Consider the following 7262-nt stretch of genomic DNA (forward strand, 5'->3'; position numbering starts at 1 on the left):
ACCTTTTCGCTCAGCTGTACTATTAATGAAGAGGCCAATGCTGCTGTGAGAATAGGAAATCTCTTAACGCTAATCATAGTACCGCTTCAAGGATAAAGTTCCGCCTTTCAGGAGAAACAGCCAATCAGCTTGCTGGTTTTGCGGGCGCGGAGGAGAGCCCACCCCCACCCACGTGGGGGAGCGCACATGTGCTCTAGCCATTTTTGGCAGCAGGTTGTAGGTAGCTGACGGTGAAATAAAATGGATATACGGCGTTTTTTCAAGGAGAAAGGTAACGGTAGTTAACTATGTAAACTGTGATGACATTGTTTGTGGATCTGATAGCTGGTTAAAAACACACGTTTCCGAATCAAAACACAGATCAAACCCACTGTGTGCTTAATAAAATGCAGCTTGTCACTAGTCAGCTTCGGAATTAGTTAGCTAACAGACAACAGGAGAGGAGAGCAGAGCAGAGGACAGGAGAACAGAGACCTGGAGAGGAGAGAACAGGAGAGGAGATGAGAACAGACAACAGGAAAAGAAGAGCAGAGGAGAAGAGAACAGACAACAGGAGAGGAGAGCAGAGAACAGGAGAGGAGAACAGAGTAGAACTGGAGAGGAGAGGGGAGAAGACAATACAAGCGGTATGGAAAACGATGCCTAATAAACACATTATTAATAAAAGACACGTTTTTTGTATTTAAAATATTGTTTCCAGCTTTATTTTAAGCATGCTTTCCTGAATTACTATTTAACAGGGTAGAAGAGAGGGTGGAGAGGGAGGAAATGTGGAGAGACCTGAAATGAACTGAACTGATCAGGACTGGACTGATCTAAAGAAAGAACAGGTTAGGAGAAGAAAGACATACAGGATAGATAATAAGTAATTCTTAAAGAGTGTTAATTGTGTAGACCCCTTAGCACTAATAATTATTAATATTTCTTTCAATAATTTGTTTCAATGTGTCATAAAAGGTAAAAGAACAACTTAGAAACAAGTGAATTGTTTACATTACACAGTTGCATGAAATCCATTGTTTACATACTGTTTTGCATACTTTATTGAGGAATGGATTTACTGATGGAATATACCTGGTCCATGTCCTTTAGTAAAAGCTCACTATCTTTAGGTCACCAACAGTCATTCTGCAGAATTTGTGCACCCTTTGTTAAATTTGAAATCTGTTGAATAAAAAAAAAAAAAAAAAAAAAAAAAACACAACAACTCCATATTATAGTGTTAAACATTATATATCAGGGTACGTATTGTTAAAAAAAAAAAAAAAAAAAAAAAAAAAAATTATATATATATATATATATATATATAAATAATTGGGCAGAGCCCCAGATCTTTACATACCCAGGCAACGCCCCTGACCGAGATGACTCACAGACCATAGGCTCAGGGTTCTCATTAGACTCTCTGGGGACTCTTACTTGGGTCAAGGTGGGTCTGGGCATTCTGAAGGTCTTATTCTGTCTTCTGGCGTTCAACAGATGGTCCAATTTAATAACCAAAGTAATAAGCTGGTCTACGGACAATCCGTCATCTTTACTAGCCAGTTCGTTGAGAAATGTCCATGTTAAGCCCTTGACGGAATGGGACTAATAAAGCTACTTCATTCCAGCCACTACTGGCAGCCAGGGTTCTAAACTCCAGAGCATATTCTACTACTGATCTCCAAACTTGGCGTAATCGGGACTATAGATCCTCACTGATTTTACCTTCATAAGACTGGTCAAAAACGAGCTTGAACTCCTTGATAAAATGTTCATAGGTCCACTTACTTAAAAGTCCCCAACTGGCAGTAGCCCATTCTAATGCCTTGTCTGATAAACGGGAGACTATTAAAAAAAAAAAAAAAAAAAAAAATCTTAGCTTGGTCAGTTCCCAAAGGTGAATTAGCAAGACACACTGAGCATTGTAACAAATATCCTCTACATTTATCAGGTTCACCGGCATATTTATCTGGTTTACTAACCGGGAAAGTTGTAGGTGAAGCCAAAGTCATGGTGTTAGCAGCAACCGCCACAGCAGATGGTTCCGCAATGCTAATATTCCAGAATTGGTTGGTCATCTACTTTATGCTACTGACTAGCCAGCGACTCTAATGAATGGGTTACTCCGGCGAGAACATGCTGATGATGAACCAGGAACTGTCCTTGTTCCGTGAGCGCCTTTCGAAAGGCCTCCTTATCCGCCGTCTGCATGGTGGCGAAGTATTCTGTGACAAGGCAACAGAGTACCAGATGCTTTTGGATAGGAAGATAGGAGGTTTTAATATCCAGAAAGGGCAAATCACAAATCAAAGTCAGAGAGCAGGCAAAATTAGTCAAACACAGATCAGCTCTAAGAAGGGAAGGTACAAAAGTGTGAGGCAGAAATACAAATCAAGAAAAACACGAAATCAGGTCGATACACGGAAAAGACAAACAAAACAGATGTAGAACGCTCAGAAAGACATTAGAAAGTTCAGTCTGAGTTTATATACACTACTTCCTCATTATAGTAAGTAGGTACAGGTGCAAATCATCAATAGTCCAGGGATTGTGATCTCTGATAGGACCGCGGTGGTGTCATGTGATCCGGTGTAGGATTCTGGGGGTTGGAGTCTGCCGAGCCAGAGTCTGAAACTCCTGACTCAGTCATGTGATCTCCCAAGGCGTTCTGGGAGACTGAGTCCTGTCTTTCATCAGAGACCGTCGAAGGCATGAAATGAAGATTTAAAAATATACCATTTGTGACTAATGCTGGTGTTAAATAACAGACAGGGAGATATATAAACCAGAGTTCTGCTACGTTCCTAAGTTACAGTGGGATTTAAAATCTGAGACACATTGACTTCTGTTTATTTCCAGGTCCAATTTAAACCAAATAGGTTCAGAATTAAAAAAAAAAAAATCAAAATAAGACAAACTGAAGATGAAGTATTCATATTTTTAATTATTGGTTACAACTGAAATTTAGTCTTTTGCCATTGCCCATGTTAAGGCTTTTGTACAAAAAGGTCAGATTTATTTTTTCGTTTTATCTCTTCCATTTAAGCTTATAATCAAACAACTACCACGTAAATGTGATCTGCATTCAAATTACTCTTTATGTTGAATATGGTCTAGCTTCACCTCTGACCACCTCAAAATGTGGTTTAGTGATAACTATAATCCGAGTGCAGTGCATCCCAGGCATTTATACACTTGTCTCTTGATGTAATGGAGTGATATCTGAACATGATCCAGTTACCAAAACTGCAAGCACAGAGCCTCAGTGAGATGGACTGATTTGCGATAATGAACCACGGTACTACTATGCCACTACCTTTTACAAAAAAATTGTAGTAACTTATGTGCAAACCCACATAAGAGGTCACATGGGGAGAGAAGGTTAATGTTACACCCCCCGTGGTGTGCGGGATGGGACATAACAGTTATACGACCCTGGGGTTGGCAGGGCCTAGATAGAATCTGGGTAACAGGATACAGGATACAGAAGACACGATGAGACAGTGTGTTCAGCTTGAGCTCTCAGATTCATCTCTTTCTTTTTATTCAACAACATATAAAACTAAATCATCTCTTCTCAACAATCTTTGGTCTCCTACTTCTCTTTTTATCACAGTTTCACATCAACATTGCATATTACTTGCACTTCATATAAATTCACAAAGAAGATCATTTCAACTTCTTAAATAACAAAACTCTGCACATCGCAGTAAACACTTGGGTCTATAACTCATCAGTATACTTAGGCTCCAACACTTTATCCAAAAATATATCTAAAAATGAATATATGTATATAAAAATATTACTCTATATTAATACATCTATACATTTGCATATACATTTGCATATATATATATACACACACACACATATATATATATATATATATATATATATATATATATATATATATATATATATATATATATATATATATATATATACACACACATACATACATACATACATATATTATATATATATATATATATATATATATATATATATATATATATATATATATATATATATATATATATATATATATATATATATATACACACACACACATACATACATACATACATACATATATTATATATATATATATATATATATATATATATATATATATATATATATATATATATATATATATATATATATATATATACAAATATACTCCAATACTCATACACATGTTCTGCATTAATTCACTCCATTACACTGTTACAGCTTCACCAGAAATACCTTTAACTCATACTGAGTACACTGACTTTCTATTAGTGCTTTAATCTCATTGTTAAGTTGAGCTTCATATACTTTATCTGCATGGACTTTACAATTGACCAGAGTAGGAAGCCTGAATAAAACTGAATGTGAACAGGAACAATAAGTAGAAAAACCCCAGAGCTGTTACCAACTGTAGCTTATATAGCTTGTAAACACATTCCAGTGGTTGGCAGAGGCTCTAGCTTCACATAAATGAGGCCAAACAGGATCTTTAATAGGAAATACAAATAAATTGAATATTTAGAATGCCTTAACTTCACTCACAGCGACCTAATATGGTTTTATATTCACATATATTTAATTATCTTACCTACTTATGTACAACCAATAGATTAACTGTGTTTATAAGACCGAAATGATCAATGCTGCTTATTACATGCGTGTAATGGCGCCTGCCAAGTATGTAGTTACTGCAGTGAGTTAGCGAAACCAGAGGGAGGAAAATAGCAAACAATAGCGGCGGCCAAGCGCGCGGGAACAGGGCTGAGGTAGCTAATGCTAGCGAAGACTAATAACACACAATAACGTCGGCCAGACGCATAGTTAACAGGCCACGGTGGCTAATGCTAGCGAGAGCACACAAGGGATAGCGACAGGGAGACACGCAGTTACAGAGCCAAGTTAGGGAGCGCCAGAGCGAGAAATCGTACAGAATACCGTCGGCCAGACGCGAGGTTAGTGGGCTACATTCAGCATCAGCTAATGCTAGCGGAAGGCTAATAGCACCCAATAGCGTCGGCCAGACGCGAGGTTAGCGGGCCGCGGTAGCTAATGCTAGCGGAAGGCTAATAGCACCCAATAGCGTCGGCCAGACGCGATTTTAGCGGGCCGCGGTAGCTAATGCTAGCGGAAGGCTAATAGCACCCAATAGCGTCGGCCAGACGCGATGTTAGCGGGCCGCGGTAGCTAATGCTAGCGGAAGGCTAATAGCACCCAATAGCGTCGGCCAGACGCGAGGTTAGCGGGCCGCGGTAGCTAATGCTAACGGAAGGCTAATAGCACCCAATAGCGTCGGCCAGACGCGATGTTAGCGGGCCGCGGTAGCTAATGCTAGCGGAAGGCTAATAGCACCCAATAGCGTCGGCCAGACGCGATGTTAGCGGGCCGCGGTAGCTAATGCTAGCGGAAGGCTAATAGCACCCAATAGCGTCGGCCAGACGCGATGTTAGCGGGTCGTGGTAGCTAATGCTAGCGGAAGGCTAATAGCACTCAGTAGCGTCGGCCAGATGTGATGTTAGCGGGTCGCGGTAGCTAATGCTAGCGGAAGGCTAATAGCGCCCAATAGCGTCGGCCAGATGCTAGCCAACGCAGAACGTCTGCCAATGCACCAGGCCATAGAGGCTCATTTAACACACAGTTCAACCTTCAATAGTACACACACATCAACCTTTACTATAGTGCTTTGTGAACATTTGTACTTGCAAAGTTTTACATATTTCCCCACCTGGATAACAGGACACAGAAGACACGATGAGACAGTGTGTTCAGCTTCAGCTCTCAGATTCATCTGAGAACATTCTCCTGTTGCCCACCTAAGCCACAGTCTAGCGCCCACCCCCTGGCACAGCTCCCTCTACAGGACAACAACCCATACAAAAACCCAAAAGAACATTTGTATAAAATATATGTAAAATAAATAATTACTTAAATGTGATCACACTTTAAGGGTGTCACATTAACATCATCTGCTCTGTAGAAACCCAGTTCACAGGTCCTTCACTCTGATACAGAACTCTGGGTCATTTAGAGAGACCAAGAGTGGAACCTCTGTCACCTTCAGTCCTAGTCCTCTGTTACCTTCACACCTAAGTCTCTAGTCAAATTTCAGTTCTCCACAGAGTAGTTCTGTTATTTTTTTTTTGCTTGAGGTTATGACATATCACATTTGAAATTTTTGTAGTCAAGGCTTTCAGTTTGCAAATCTCTATACAAGTTCTTCTTACTTTTCCAGTGAACTTGCTGCAGCCCAATATCTCCTTCAGTGCTCCTGATGGATGGTTTCCACTGGGGACCTCAGTGGCCAGAGGTGACCAGGGGCCACAGCTTCTCCATCATCTGCTCCACCAAAGCACAGTATCCAGGAGGCTCCTTCCAATTGGAGTTCAGTGGATCCAGTATCACCAGAACTCAGTCAGCTGTTAACCACTCAACCACCTTCTTTCCTGAGGCAGATCTTGTCCATCAGGGAAAATACAGCTGTTTTTATGAAGTAACTGTCTTTATGAACCTTCAGGTGTCCCAACACTGAACTCTTGGTTGTTACTGTGAAAGGTACAGTAACATGCACAATATTTGCTCATTTGCTGTCTTCGAAGAAAATCTTAATCTCTCACAGCATCACTGGCTCCTTTCATCGGTTCTGGAGTGGCAGGACTGTTACTCAAATTAATGACAATCATCATTTTCTTCATGAAAAGTTGTAAAAAACAAAAAGATCAGCTGGTTGTAAAGACAGGTCATAAACATTGTGGGTACTTGCTGTATTGATTACACCGCATTTATACAGGGTGATTCAAAAAGATTAATCTGACTTCAAATTGCCATATTTTTACAAGCATGAGGCACCGAGGAACCAATCACATTCCAATTGAAAGAGGGGGTTTTAGAGTTTCTGACTGTTTTTGGCCTGTCTCTCATTTACGATTTTGTCTTGCCCCTTTTTGCCTTCTAGAGAATAAACATCTCTTTTATCGTGATCTGCTTACGTCTGAATTCTGTTGCCTTGTCACACTGAGATGGATGATGGCGAATGCAGAAACTGTTTTTCACCAGAGAGAAGATTCAGATGATTCTAGTGAGGTCTATGTGAATATAGATGCTGAGGAGAATGTGGGCAATGACTATGCAGGTGAGCAAATTTAAGTAAATTGTGCATGATGGTACATGGAATAAACCAATATAGAAAAACTCTCCACTGTAACATTTGGTTAATGAAGTTAATGTTATTTTTTCAGCAAATGTAATTTGACACAATCATTCCTTAGGTG

General features: G+C 39.9%; 1 long non-coding RNA gene across 1 annotated transcript; it reads left to right on the forward strand.

Annotated features, from left to right (window-relative positions):
* The first annotated feature begins 238 nt into the window (after nt 1-238).
* Nucleotides 239-6971, forward strand: LOC119265098. Its single transcript, XR_005131393.1, has 2 exons — nt 239-271; nt 6227-6971. It is a non-coding gene; the product is annotated as an uncharacterized LOC119265098 (long non-coding RNA).
* Nucleotides 6972-7262: the final 291 nt, after the last annotated feature.

Source organism: Pygocentrus nattereri, chromosome 14, assembly GCF_015220715.1.
Source record: "Pygocentrus nattereri isolate fPygNat1 chromosome 14, fPygNat1.pri, whole genome shotgun sequence".
NCBI lineage: Eukaryota > Metazoa > Chordata > Actinopteri > Characiformes > Serrasalmidae > Pygocentrus > Pygocentrus nattereri.